Raw genomic sequence first — 13,934 nt, forward strand, 5'->3', positions numbered from 1 at the left:
TGGAGCGCAAACGTTAATATCGGCAGAGTTTCTTTGTAGCCTTTGTTGATTTTTGCAAAGCATTCGACTCAGTTGATCGAGCTGCCCTGTGGGACATCCTGAGGGTTCGTGGGATCCCCTCGAGGTTGCTGAATATCATGGCCGGCCTGTACACTGGGACTGTGAGTGCTGTGCAGAGTGGAGGCAGGACCTCTGCGTTTTTCCCAGTTGATTCTGGGGTTCGTCAGCAGTGTGTTCTGCTCCTACTCTGTTCAGTGCTTGTATGGACTGGGTGTTCAGCAGGGTCGTGGGGTCCAGCGGCTGTGGGGCATCTGTTGGTGAAGATTCATGGATCTTCGGTCAATGGAGGCTCTGATCGGGGCGCTCGAGAGACTGAGCGAAGAGTCTGAGTGTCTGGGCTTGTGAGTGTCCTGGATAAAATCCAAGATCCAGACCTTTAATGACCTCTTGGGCACGGCCATCAGCACTGTGTCTGTTTGCGGAGAGAGTGTCGACCTCATCATTGAGAGGTTTACTGACCTTGGCAGTGACATTCATGTGACTCTGGTGACTCTTCCTATGAAGTCAGTAGACGGATTGGGAGAGCATGGGGGGTCATGAGATCGCTGGAAAAGGTGTGTGGTGCTCTTGATATCTCTGCAAAAGGACAAAGGTCCAAGTCTTTAGAGTCCTGGTGCTTCCTGTTTGTGAGACATGGATGCCATCCAGTGACCTGAGATGAAGGCTGGACTCCTTCATGTGTGCCTCTCCAGAAAATCTTTGGGTCCTGTTGGTTTGACTTTGTGTTGCTCATGGAGTCTCAAATGAGGCACATGACCTGCACTGTGAGGGAGCGTCAGTTACGGCACTACGGCTATGTGGCGCGTTTCCCCTTAGGGTGATCCGGCTCGTAGGATCCTCATTGTTGGGGACCCGAGTGGCTGGACCAGGCCAAGGGGTCGCCCACGTAACACCTGGCTGAGGCAGATAGAGGGTCACTTCCGGAAGGTGGGACTGGACCACGTGTCTGCCTGGGGGGGTTGCCAACCAGAATCCCGAGTTGTTTCATTGTGTAGTGGCTGCGGTAACGCACTGTACCAGTGCATGCTCCCCAACCTGACTTGACTTGGTCTGGTTATTCAAGCCCCCTAATCTATCTTTTTTTTTTTAATTTTATGAAAATCAAATAACATCAGAATCAGAATCAGAATCAGAATCAGCTTTATTGGCCAAGTATATGTACACATACAAGGAATTGGACTCCGGTTTTACCTAGTATTGTCCCTGATGCTGTGAGATTGACTTAAGTGTTCATGAGAGTGATGGCCTGAGGAAAGAAACTGTTCACATGTCTGGTAGTTTTGGCGTACAGTGCTCTGTAGCGCCTACCAGAGGGAAGAAGTTGAAAAAGGTTGTGACCAGGGTGTGATGGGTCTGCAATGATGTTTTCTGCCCGTTTCCTGACTCGAGATCTGTATAAGTCTTGAATGGAGGGCAGATCAACACCAATGATTTTTTCTGCAATCCTGACTGTCCGTTGAAGTCTGTTCCTGTCCTGTTTTGTGGCTGAGCCAAACCAGACTGTGATAGATGAACAGAGAACAGACTGGATTACTGCAGAGTAAAATTGGATGAGCAGCTCCTGAGGCAGGTTGAACTTCGTGAGCTGGCGCAGGAAGTACAACCTCTGCTGGGCCTTTTTAACAATTGTGTTTATGTTTAGTTCCCACTTTAGGTCCTGGGAAATTGTGGATCCCAGAAACCTAAAGTTTTCCACAGCGGACACAATGCTGTTGAGTAGTGTGAGAGGGGGCAGCACTGGGGGGCTCCTCCTGAAGTCCACTGTCATCTCCACAGTTTTAAGCTTGTTCAGCTCCAGGTTGTTTTGACCACACCAGAGGGCCAGCTGTTCGACCTCTCGTCTGTATACAGACTCATCACTGTCCTTGATGAGGCCAATGACTGTCATATCATCTGCGAACTTCAGGATTTTAACAGACGGGTCTCTTGAGGTGCAGTCATTTGTGTAGAGGGAGAAGAGCAGAGGAGAGAGGACACATCCCTGGGGGGCGCCAGTGCTGTCTGTTCGTGTGCTGGATGTGATTTTTCCCAGTCTCACTTGCTGCTTCCTATCTGTCAGGAAGTTTTTGATCCACTAGGAGATGGGAGCTGGTACAGTGAGCCAAGTGAGTTTGGTGTGGAGGACTTCTGGAATGATAGTGTTGAACGCCGAGCTGAAGTCCACAAACAGGATCCTAGCATATGTCCCTGGAGAGTCGAGATGTTGCAGGATGTAGTGCAGTCCCATGTTGATTGCATCATCCACTGACCTGTTTGCTCGGTAAGCAAACTGTAGGGGGTCAAGCAGGGGGTCTGTAATGTCCTTCAGGTAGGTCAACACCAGTCTTTCAAAGGATTTCATGACCACAGACGTCAGGGCGACTGGCCTGTAGTCATTTAACCCTGCAATGGAGGTTTTCTTTGGAACCGGGATAATTGTGGAACGCTTAAGGCAGGAGGGAACTTCACATAGCTCCAGTGATCTGTTGAAGATCTGTGTAAATATGGGGGCCAGCTGATCAGCACAGACTTTAAGACAGGAGGGTGACACACCATCTGGACCTGGTGCCTTCCTGATCTTCTGTCTCCTGAAGAGCTGACTCACGTCCCCTTCACAGATCCTGAGTGCAGGTTTGGTGTCAGTGGGGAGGGGCAGGGGCTTGGTAGTGAGTGCTGGGACTGTATTTAGATTGGCGCGAGTGAGAGGTGTGAAAGAGGGATTATCAAACCTGCAGTAGAACAAATTCAGCTCGTTGGCCAGTTGATGGTTCTCTTCAGTATGGGGGGATGGTTTTCTGTAGTTGGTGATGTCTTTCAAACCTCTCCACACTGATGCAGGGTCGTTGGCTGTAAACCTATTTTCCAGCTTTTCAGTGTAGCACCTCTTTGCTACTCTGATCTCCTTTGTCAATGTGTTTCTGGCCTGATTATACAGGATTCTGTCCCCACTTCTGTAGGCCTTCTCCTTAGCCTTACGAAGCTGCCTGAGTTTTGTAGTAAACCAGGGTTTGTTGTTGTTGTATGTGCGAAAAGTTTTCATGCGCACACACATATCCTCACAAAAACTGACGTAGGATGTCACAGTGTCAGTAAGCTCATCCAGGTCTGTCACTGCAGACTCAAAAACACTCCAATCAGTACAGTCAAAGCAGGCTTGTAGTTCCAGCTTTGCCTCGTTGGTCCATCCATATAAGCAAGTTTTACAAAATTAGGTTTGAAACAAATCAACCCCCACCCCTGAGAAAGAGAGCTAGGCCAACAGAATAAAACTTTAATAGTAGGAAAAATAAGTAAATAAATAATAAATAAAAATAAATACAATAAAAAGGGGAGAAAAATATGCTTCCTCAATTTAAATGCTTATTCTAAAATGTTATTGATTAGATCCTTCCCTGCAGTGGGCTGACGCCCTTCCTGGGGTTTGTTTCTTGCCTTGCGCCCTGTGTTGGCTGGGATTGGCTCCAGTGGACCCCTGTGACCCTGTAGTTAGGATATAGCGGGTTGGATAATGGATGGATGGATGGATAGATCCTTCCAGGTTCTGAATAAGTTTTGAACAGATCCTCTAAGTGAGAATTTGATTTTTTCCAGTTTCATATAGTATATACGTAACATCGGTTACTCACTGACTTAACAGAGGTGAGTTAGGATTCTTCCAGTTGAGCAAGATAAGGCTATGTGCCAATAGTGAAGTAAAGGCCATTACAGTTTATTTGTCCTTCTCCAGTTTACGCCCATCTGGAAGTACAACAGACACAGCTGTTAGTGGATTAGGAGTGATTGGGACCCCAAGGCTGTCTGATAGGCAGTTAAAGATTTTGGTCCAAAATGATGTTAATTTGGTGCACATCCAAAACATGTGGCCCAGTGAGACTGGAGCTCAATTGCAATGTTCACACGTTAGGTCTTGCCCTGGACAATTTTAAACGAGACACATGTGCTCGATATATAATTTTAAGTTGAATAATTGCATGCTTTGCGCATATGGAGCTCGAGTGAATTCTGAAGTGTTGAGAAAGAGATCCGTTTCCCACTGTACTCTGGGATCTTTGAAAGAGAGGGACTTTAAAAGGTTTTTATATATTGCAGAAATGCTGTCGGACTCCTCAAGAAAGATCAATATTTTTTCCAGAGCAGAGATTGGTGAGAGGTGAGGAAAATTTTGCAGGTTTTGTTTAGCAAAGTTTCTAATTTGGAGGTAGTAAAAATAAAAACGTGTTGCTGGAAAGTTAAATTTGGAGTGTAATTGTTCGTAGGATGTGAAGATGTTGTCTATGTACAGGTCTTTAAGTGATTTATTCCAAAATGTTTTCCAGACGTTAAAAACTGCATACATTTGAGAGGATGGGAAAAGGTGGTTATCATGCAGAGGTGCCACAGATAAAAGCTTCTCTGTCTTGAAGTTCTTCCTCCATTGGCTCCATATTCGGAGTGAATGAAGCACAATTGGGTCGTTAGTGTATTAGCGATAACTTGTACTTATTGGGGTACAAAGCAAGGAATATAAAGAAGAATTTCCCCTTGGGATTAATAAAGTATCTATCTATCTATCTATCTATCTATCTATCTATCTATCTATCTATCTATCTATCTATCTATCTATCTATCTATCTATCTATCTATCTATCTATCTATCTATCTATCTATCTATCTATCTATCTATCTATCTATCTATCTATCTATCTATCTATCTATCTATCTATCTATCTATCTATCTATCTAAGTGCTGCAGGATTTTATTTCTATTGTGGACCAAGTCTGTGTATGTTCAATTGTTTGTGTCAATGTCCAAATGTTTATAGCTTGTAAATAATCTAACTATCTCTCTCCCCTTCACCACCTAATAGCTGATGTGTGGTGTAAAATGTTTGCTCTCGCAGGTGGATGCTGCACATTGCTGTTGCTTGAAGTGGCTCCCCATTATCTAAGTAAAACACTTTTGAGCAGTTACAAAAGCTTTATGTTTTATTATAATTATGATGGATGATAGGGCGGCACGGTGGCGCAGTGCAGTGGCGCAGTGGGTAGCACTGCTGCCTCGTAGTAAGGAGACCTGGGTGTTCGCTTCCCGGGTCCTCCCTGCGTGGAGTTTGCATGTTCTCCCCGTGTCTGTGTGGGTTTCCTCTCACAGTCCAAAGACATGCAGGTTAGATGGATTGGCGATTCTAAATTGTCCCTAGTGTGGATGTGTGTGTGTGTGTGTGTGTGTGTGCACCCTGCAGTGGGCTGATGTCCTGCCCAGGGTTTGTTTCCTGCCTTGCGCCCTATGTTGGCTGGGATTGGCTCCAGCAGACCCCCGTGATCCTGTAGTTAGGATATAGTGGGTTGGATGATGGATGATGCCCACTACATGACCCTCCATAGGCAGCACTGGTGAATGAACCTGTGACCATGCACTTCACTTTCCAAATCCTTAGACACTAATGCTGTGATGGTACCAGCCAGGATATAGTAAAGTTTATAAAGCAGTTTATTCAGACAGAAATATTAAAGTGGGAATAGAAATGCTCTCATGGGGGTGATGCCCCCAAATGAAAACAACAAAGGCCCCCAGTTTTGCTCTGTACACCCAACACCCCAAAGTGGACGGCTGTGCTGTGCAAATGTTGACTGAAAGTGGCACTCAGGCTGGTACTTGATGACTGAAAGAAAACAAGAAATAAAGGCCATCTGTCCAGTCATGGCGCTGCTCGTCTTATCTCTGTGGAAGTGTAATAGTTGTGTACAAATACAAGGGAGCCCGGAAACCTGCTGGCTAGATAGAGCACTCAGGAGAATCTGCGCTTGTGATTTACAAGTATGAAGCACCAAATCACTTGAGTGCAAGCAGAAAAACTGAACAAAGCGCAGGGTGACACAATGTGAGGACTCATGGCTGGGCAGCACCTTTCTGACAGGAGACTCCTTTTAATTAGCGTTAGGCCAGGGCTCCTCAATTACATCCTAGAGGGCCACAGTGGCAGCAGGTTTTTGCTTTAACTAATTTCTTAATTAGAACCCGTTCATTTCCTACTAAAGCAGTATGTTTTTTGAGGTTTGGCTTTAGTTAACTAATTTGTTACGATTCAGATCCCTTAACTGCCCGTTTTAGGATTAAACTGCAGCACTGCGGTTTGAATCATTGCCTGTTTTCCTTAGTAATATAATCAGTACATAATGAGGTGCGAATGACATGGGGACCGGCAGCTCTTCATCTAATGTAATGCCATTAAAATGCATGTACATGAACCATGAAGTGTCTGTGTTAATAATTTTTTTTAAATAAATGAGACAGAAGAGGAAAGGACCAAGAGGTACAGATCTGTTCTGGACCACATTCTCAGAAAGTAACAATTCTACAATGGGGTAAAGATTTATCTTGGAGGAATGAAGGCACTAACAAGCCATACACATTAATACCAAGTTTCAGTATCTGCTAGGCCCTGACTTCAAATTATGAAAATGGTTGGAATGAAAACCTGGAGCCACTGAGGCCCGCTAGGACTGTAATTGAGGACCCCTTCTGTAGAATAAATATAATAATAATAAGTGAATAAAACCGAATACACCCAAGTGACTTGCTGTAAGGTGGCGCAGTGGTAGTGCTGCTGCCTCGCAGTTAGGAGACCTGGGTTCGCTTCCCCTCCCTGCGTGGAGTTTGCATGTTCTCCCCGTGTCTGCGTGGGTTTCCTCCCACAGTCCAAAGACATGCAGGTTGGGTGCATTGGCGATTCTAAATTGGTGCTTGGTGTGTGGGTGTGTGCCCTGCAGTGGGCTTGTTTGTTTCCTGCCTTGCACCCTGTGCTGGCTGGGATTGGCTCCAGCAGACCCCGTGACCCTGTAGTTAGGATATAGTGGTTTGGATAATGGATGGATGGATGAACTAGCTGTAAGGCGAAGAGCACAAACTCATTTCAGTAAACTGCTCCTGGACACAGCCTGAAGAATGGTGCAGATAGCCAGCGGGAGAGTGAAAAGCAATCAGAACCAGCAGCAACGTGTCTGTGGCCACTTGAGTAGAGTTTTGAGGGTCAAGTGTAGGATGATATTGGAGTTTGATGGCTGTGACAAGCAAATCAGGGGTAAAATACACAAACAGCCAGATTATAAATAAGATCAAGAACACAACTAAAAAAGCCCAAAATATGCAACTTGCTGCTCTAAATAAATACAACTTTTGAAAGCAGTTAGCACAGTTAAGATGATAGCAAAACAAGCAAACCCACCACAGATAAATAAAAAGCCTGCAGGAGCAACTTCAATTATCATAATTCACAGCTCCAGGGACTTGTGTTCAATTTCCAGCTTGATCACTTCTGTATGGCTCTACAGATTTCCCTGAGCTCTCATGAATTTCATATCCACTTCTCTATTTCAAAGCAGCGCGTTTTATACTAACAGATGTTCGCCTGTATTGGCAAAAAGTGAACCGGCTCACCATAGTGACATGGTCCTTACGTGTATAAAATCTGAATTACAGAGCCCCCCCACCAAACCCTGCATTAGTAAAAATGCAATCAAGATAGCAGCAATAAAAATATTAACACTTGAAAACTGAGCTGAAGTATAACAAATACATGTGTGACGAACAGTAAAGCATTAAACAGCCTACAGGCATCGGGAGTTACCGGCAGTAATACGTTAAGAAACGCTGTAATCAATAAAGTATCTATCTATCTATCTATCTATCTATCTATCTATCTATCTATCTATCTATCTATCTATCTATCTATCTATCTATCTATCTATCTATCTATCTATCTATCATATAGATCCTTTCATACCTATCTATCTAATCCTGCCGACTACGCTAAAATAACTATTTGTTATACAGTGTCTATCTATCTATCTATCTATCTATCTATCTATCTATCTATCTATCTATCTATCTATCTATCTATCTATCTATCTATCTATCTATCTATCTATCTATCTATCTAATTCTGCCAAGTACGCTAAAATAACTATTTGTTATACAGTGTCTATCTATCTATCTATCTATCTATCTATCTATCTATCTATCTATCTATCTATCTATCTATCTATCTATCTATCTATCTATCTATCTATCTATCTATCTATCTATCTATCTATCTATCTATCAATTTCACTGGATACCATTGATCTGAGGGGGTTTCTGCCTTTAGTTGCAGTGTTTTTGGAAGAATTGCCTTACGAAATAAAAAAGCCCCTGACACGATACTGACCTTAGTTAAGAATAATAACCTCCATCATTGAGATATTGATATTTTCAGTATCAGGGGACCTTAAAACATTGAGACCCATCAAAAACTGGAGATTGAAATTTTTGACAAAACTGAAGCTTTTGCTCATCCCCCATAGATGATAGGTTAGGGTAGGGGAGGGCGAAAAGCAAAAATTGAAATGTTTTTCAATAAAAATGCATTCAAACATTAAGTTTCAATGAAAAGTTGACCAAAACAGCAGCTCATAACAACAGTAACGCTGCTCCACTCGTGTGGCCAATGCCAGTATAACTGATGGCTGTCAGCATTTTTTTTGTTTGTCATTCAGATAAAGCCAATGTCACAATGTCACATTATATGACTTCTAGTTGTGACATGACATATTACGTGACTTGTAGTGTTCCAGTCATGACATTATGTGACATCTAGTCATTGAGCATGTCAGACTTGCTGACAGCCATAAGTGATCTTGTCTCCAAAACACATTAATATAAATGGCTGAAAACTGCTGGCTATGTCACACTTGGCAATCATGTGATGTCTTCCCAGCACAGTTGTTTGTGTCCCTTTTTGTGACAGCTAGTGACATGTGCAGGTGCTGTACGATGGGTTAACCTGTACGGTGAGCACGGCCGCAGTCTTTTCTAAATTTGTTCCAGTCTGTTGTGGTATGTGAAACTTAAGACAAAAAGCTTATGAGCTTCTCTTGTGTTTGTGAGGTCGATAACACCCATGTTCTTTATTCAATGTCACTCCATTATATTTGCTGTATATTTTGGGCTGAGCACTCATTGGTTGTCAGTTTGCATGGACACACAGCTGTCTAATGATGAAATTAAACTTGTTTGGTTCAGTCCAGGCAAGTGGTTAACTAGTTGGAGTGAGCTGCTGGCTTGTCACATTACGTGATTGGCTTCATGGGAGCACGTCGCCAACTGCCTCTGACTTGCTAAGAAGGATCAAACTGAAAATCACTAGAAAAGCTGTCCAATGTGACATGGCCTACTGGTACAAACCTATGATTATAAAGACTTAAATAAAGCATTGACAATAGTTTCATCCAAACACTTGCAACCAAAGGGCAGAGTTCACTTGTGTTAATATTTGCTTTGGCCATCTTAACTGTCCACAGCCTAAATAGCTGGGTCAGGTGGAGGGGCAAAGTGGAGATACCCCGTGACCTACTCTTTAGTCTTGCTAAGAATGTGAAAAATTCAGACACAGATGCTGCTCTCCAAGAAACCTAAAGAATATTTACTGCTTGATCCCCTGGGGGCCACTGCTAAAATGACAAACATCCATTAACAGCAGCACCTGAAAAGCTCAGACATTCACCCTTCGCTGACATTCAAAGAGAATTTGTCGGCCATGCAAAGCCTTTGGACCCCCCTGTTGAAAATGACTCTTTATAATTCAGACCAAACAAACAAGAAAGTAACAAACATCTCCTCGGATAACAAAGGGAGGGCCCAGAAGACAGCGAAGATGAAACCTAATCTGAAGAGATGCCTTCTCATGAGAAGGCATGCAGCTTCAGAAGGATTGGCTTTCATCTCTGGTTTCCTACTTGTGACTCTGACCGAAATAGCAAGAGAACATCATGGCATTGCTGAGCACAGTCTATTTATAAAGGTGCTCACACTCAGGCTACAAAGTTCAAGTGACAAATGGTCTCTTGATCTAAGCTCACGGGTGACAGAACATACTGGCTGTGAAAACGAGGCCTGGAGCTTCAAAACAGAACAGTTTTAGTTGAGGAGCCATAAAGGATTACGATTCAGTTAAGTCAGGAGCACAGGACCTGAGCCACAATAGTCACACAATTGAATATTCACCAGTTTCATCTTATAGGGTGTCAGTGTGTCTCTGCTGTCATCCCTTGTTATCTGATTGTAATCCATTCCTGAAAACTGAGTAGAAAACTAAAAAAACTGAAAAACTATTGGCCATTGGGGAAAAAAATGATGTCACTGAAATGCCCTCAATCAGCTGTACAACCATCCATACGTCCATTATCCAAACCCGCTACAGTTAGGTCCATAAATATTTGGACAGAGACAACTTTTTTCTCATTTTGGTTCTGCACATCACCACAATGAATTTGAAATGAAACAATTCCGATGCAGTTGAAGTGCAGACATTCAGCTTTCATTCAGTGGGGTGAACATAACGATTGCATAAAAATGTGAGGCAACTAAAGCATTTCTTTAACACAAACCCTTCATTTCAGGGGCTCAAAAGATAATTGGACAAATTAAATAACTGGAAATAAAATGTTCCATTTCTAATACTTGGTTGAAAACCCTTTGCTGGCAATGACAGCCTGAAGTCTTGAACTCCTGGACGTCACCAGATGTTGGGTTTCCTCCTTTTTAATGCTCTGCCAGGCCTTTACTTTCAGTTGCTGTTTCTTTGTGGGCCTTTCTGTCTGAAGTTTAGTCTTCAACAAGTGAAATGCCTGCTCAGTTGGGTTAAGATCAGGTGACTGACTTGGCCATTCAAGAATTTTCCACTTCTTTGCTTTAATAAACTCCTGGGTTGCTTTTGCTGTATGTTTTGGGCCATTGTCCATCTGTATCATGAATCAATTTGACTGCTGTATTTAGCTGGATTTGAGCAGACAGTATGTCTCTGAACACCTCAGAATTCATTCAGCTGCTTCTGTCCTGTGTCACATCATCAATAAACACTAGTGTCCCAGTGCCACTGGCAGCCATCACACTGCCTCCCTCCACCGTGTTTTACAGATGATGTGCTATGCTTTGATAGATAGATAGATAGATAGATAGCTAGATAGATAGATAGATAGATAGATAGATAGATAGATAGATAGATAGATAGATAGATAGATAGATAGATAGATAGATAGATAGATAGATAGATACTTTATTAATCCCAGGGGGAAATACACAATAATGAGCTGTTCCACGCCTTCTCCATACTTTTTTCTTTCCATCATTCTGGTAGAGGTTGATCTTGGTTTTATCTGTCCAAAGAATGTTAGTCCAGAACTGTGCTGGCTTTTTTAGATGTTCTTTAGCAAAGTCCAATCTCGCCTTTCTATTCTTGAGGCTTATGAGTGGCTTGTACCTTGCAGTGCACCCTCTGGATTTACTTTCATGCAGTCTTCTCTTTATGGTAGACTTGGATATCGATACACCCGCCTACCCCCTGGACTTGGTTGGCTGTTGTGAAGGGGTTTCTCTTCACCATGGAAATGATTCTGTGATCATCCACCACTGTTGTCTTCCGTGGACGTCCAGGTCTTTTTGCGTTGCTGAGTTCACCAGTGCTTGCTTTCTTTCTCAGGATGTACCATACTCTAGATTTTGCCACTCGTAATATTGGAGCAATTTCTCAGATGGGTTTTTTCTGTTTTCGCAGCTTAAGGATGGCTTCTGTCACCTGCATGGAGAGCTCCTTTGACTGCATGTTGTCTGTTCACAGCAAAATCTTCCACATGCAAGCACCACACCTCAAATCAACTCCAGGCCTTTTATCTGCTTAATTGATAAGGATATAACGACGGACTTGTCCACACCTGCCCATGAAATAGTCTTTGAGTCAATTGTCCAATTACTTTGAGCCCCTGAAATGAAGGGATTGTGTTCAAAAAATGCTTTAGTTGCCTCACATTTTTATGCAATCGTTTTGTTCACCCCATTGAATTAAAGCTGAAAGTCTGCACTTCAACTGCATCGGAGTTATTTCATTTCAAATTCATTGTGGTGATGTACAGAACCAAATTAGAAAAAAGTTGTCTCTGTCCAAATATTTATGGACCTAACTGTATATCCTAACTACTCAACTCTCAATTACTCCATGATGTAAAACAGCTCATTTATCTATTACCTAATGAAGAAACTGTTAAAAGAAGTTATTGATGTGAAGGTTTCTGCACATCAACCTACAATCAGGATAAGAGAGACAAAATGGGGGTTCAGTGCTCTCATGCAGAGGGATGGCTCACCTTCTAAGGCCAGCGTTTATCAACCTTTAAGTATTTGCGACCCAAGTTTTCATAACAGTTTTAATCTTGCTGCCCTAAAGTTTTTTTGAAACTCTAATAAAATTTATTCCTATATTTTTTGCTGCCGATACACCGCTACAAGTTTCAAATTTCCACTACGAACAGCGAAATAACGCCACATATGACAACATTCGCGCCCCCTTTTTTTGTTACCCCACAGTTTGAGAACCGCTGACTTAAGCAATAAGGGCTTCTTATTAAGCAATTGGGTTGGAACAAAAACCTGCAGCCACTCCGGCCCTCCAGGAATGACTTTGCCCACCCCTGCTCTCGACAAAGTAAAAGTCATGACAAGTTTTCTGTAGGCGAACCTGTGGAAGGATCATTACCGAGTCTCGAGTGGCGAGAGCAGAAGGACGGCATTTCCCATTGGGATTAATAAAGTATCTATCTATCTATCTGCCTGGCTCAGTCTCCCCAGCATTCTAACCCCATTTTTCCCACAGGATGAATGCTTCTTCAGTGTCCACATGCAGTTTTCATAACTGTGGGGTATTTCAGGAACATAACTGCAGCAGATTGACTCTATTTTTAGGGTTCAGTATTATCCTTGGATTTCACTAATCTGTGGTGGATCATGGAACGTATCATCCATAGATGCAGGTGGACTACCGTAGATATGTTTTTAAGTCTCTAAAGATGAGTCCAATGATAAGGCCAGATGGTCAATGAGGACAGGAAAAAACATCAAAAACTCCAAAATCTGCAGGGGTTCAAGGCCAAAATACCAGCCAGCCCTCACTGGGCAGCAGAGCTCTCTACATTGTGGAGACGTTAGCCATTGTAATCTGACAAGTCATCAGGGAAGGTGTAGGTGTCGTTAATTAAACTGAACAAAACTGCGCGTCCCACAGTTTGAGAACCGCTGTCCTAGGCTGACCATGTCATGTGAAGGCACGTCCTGGTCATATGTTGTGCCTGTGTGTTTTCTGGTGATTGATAGACAATGCTCATGCTCATCTGTGATTTATTTTTCTACAATGCATTATACATTCAAATATAGCTGAAAGTCATCTAAGCGTATGCTTGGATTTATACTCCTCTGCACTTTCAGTGAGGCCCACTGACTCTCAACAAAGCCCTTCCTCTCATTACACCTGTCGAAATTTATGTGCAGTGAACCATCACCTCCTACTGAAGGTCTCCAGGTGCTCTCAGCGTCAGAAGTGCTGATGCAGGCCAGGCAGCAGACGCTGCAGTTAAAGACTTAGTAAATTCAATCTGAGGTGCGAAATTTCAAACGCGTGGGCTGTAAATTACTGACAAATGTGTGATGGAGCACAGAACTGGAAGGCTTCACACTGTGTTATTTGAAAACAGAAAATACAAAACATTAACGGGTTCTGCTCACCACAGAGGCATCCATTACAGATTACACAAAAGATTGACAATGCAAGACCCCTGAAATAAAGGCTCACCAAATGCAATACTCCTGAAGCTTTATCAATGTGTTGAGTAAAAGGAATAAAACTAGAGAAACGCTAAGTGCAGACAAGCCAAGCTAAGCCCAGCCCTAGGCTCTAGAAATGGTGTCATTCCTTCTGCACAGTGAGCTGCCGAGAAATTAGCTGTACCCTCAGAGGCACAGCCATCTGACGGCAGAACAGCCCACGAGTTGCAATGTTCACCGCACAAACTACAAGAATGACGTAAGTGACAACCTCACTGTCAGCGCTGCT

General features: G+C 43.0%; 1 protein-coding gene across 4 annotated transcripts in view; it reads right to left on the reverse strand.

Moving 5' to 3' along the window:
* The window catches only part of abcc8 (ATP-binding cassette, sub-family C (CFTR/MRP), member 8), a 380,635-nt gene that overhangs the window by 64,586 nt on the left and 302,115 nt on the right, over nucleotides 1–13,934 (reverse strand). The gene's annotated exons all lie outside the window — the stretch shown is intronic.

Source organism: Erpetoichthys calabaricus, chromosome 2 (assembly GCF_900747795.2).
Source record: "Erpetoichthys calabaricus chromosome 2, fErpCal1.3, whole genome shotgun sequence".
Lineage (NCBI taxonomy): Eukaryota > Metazoa > Chordata > Cladistia > Polypteriformes > Polypteridae > Erpetoichthys > Erpetoichthys calabaricus.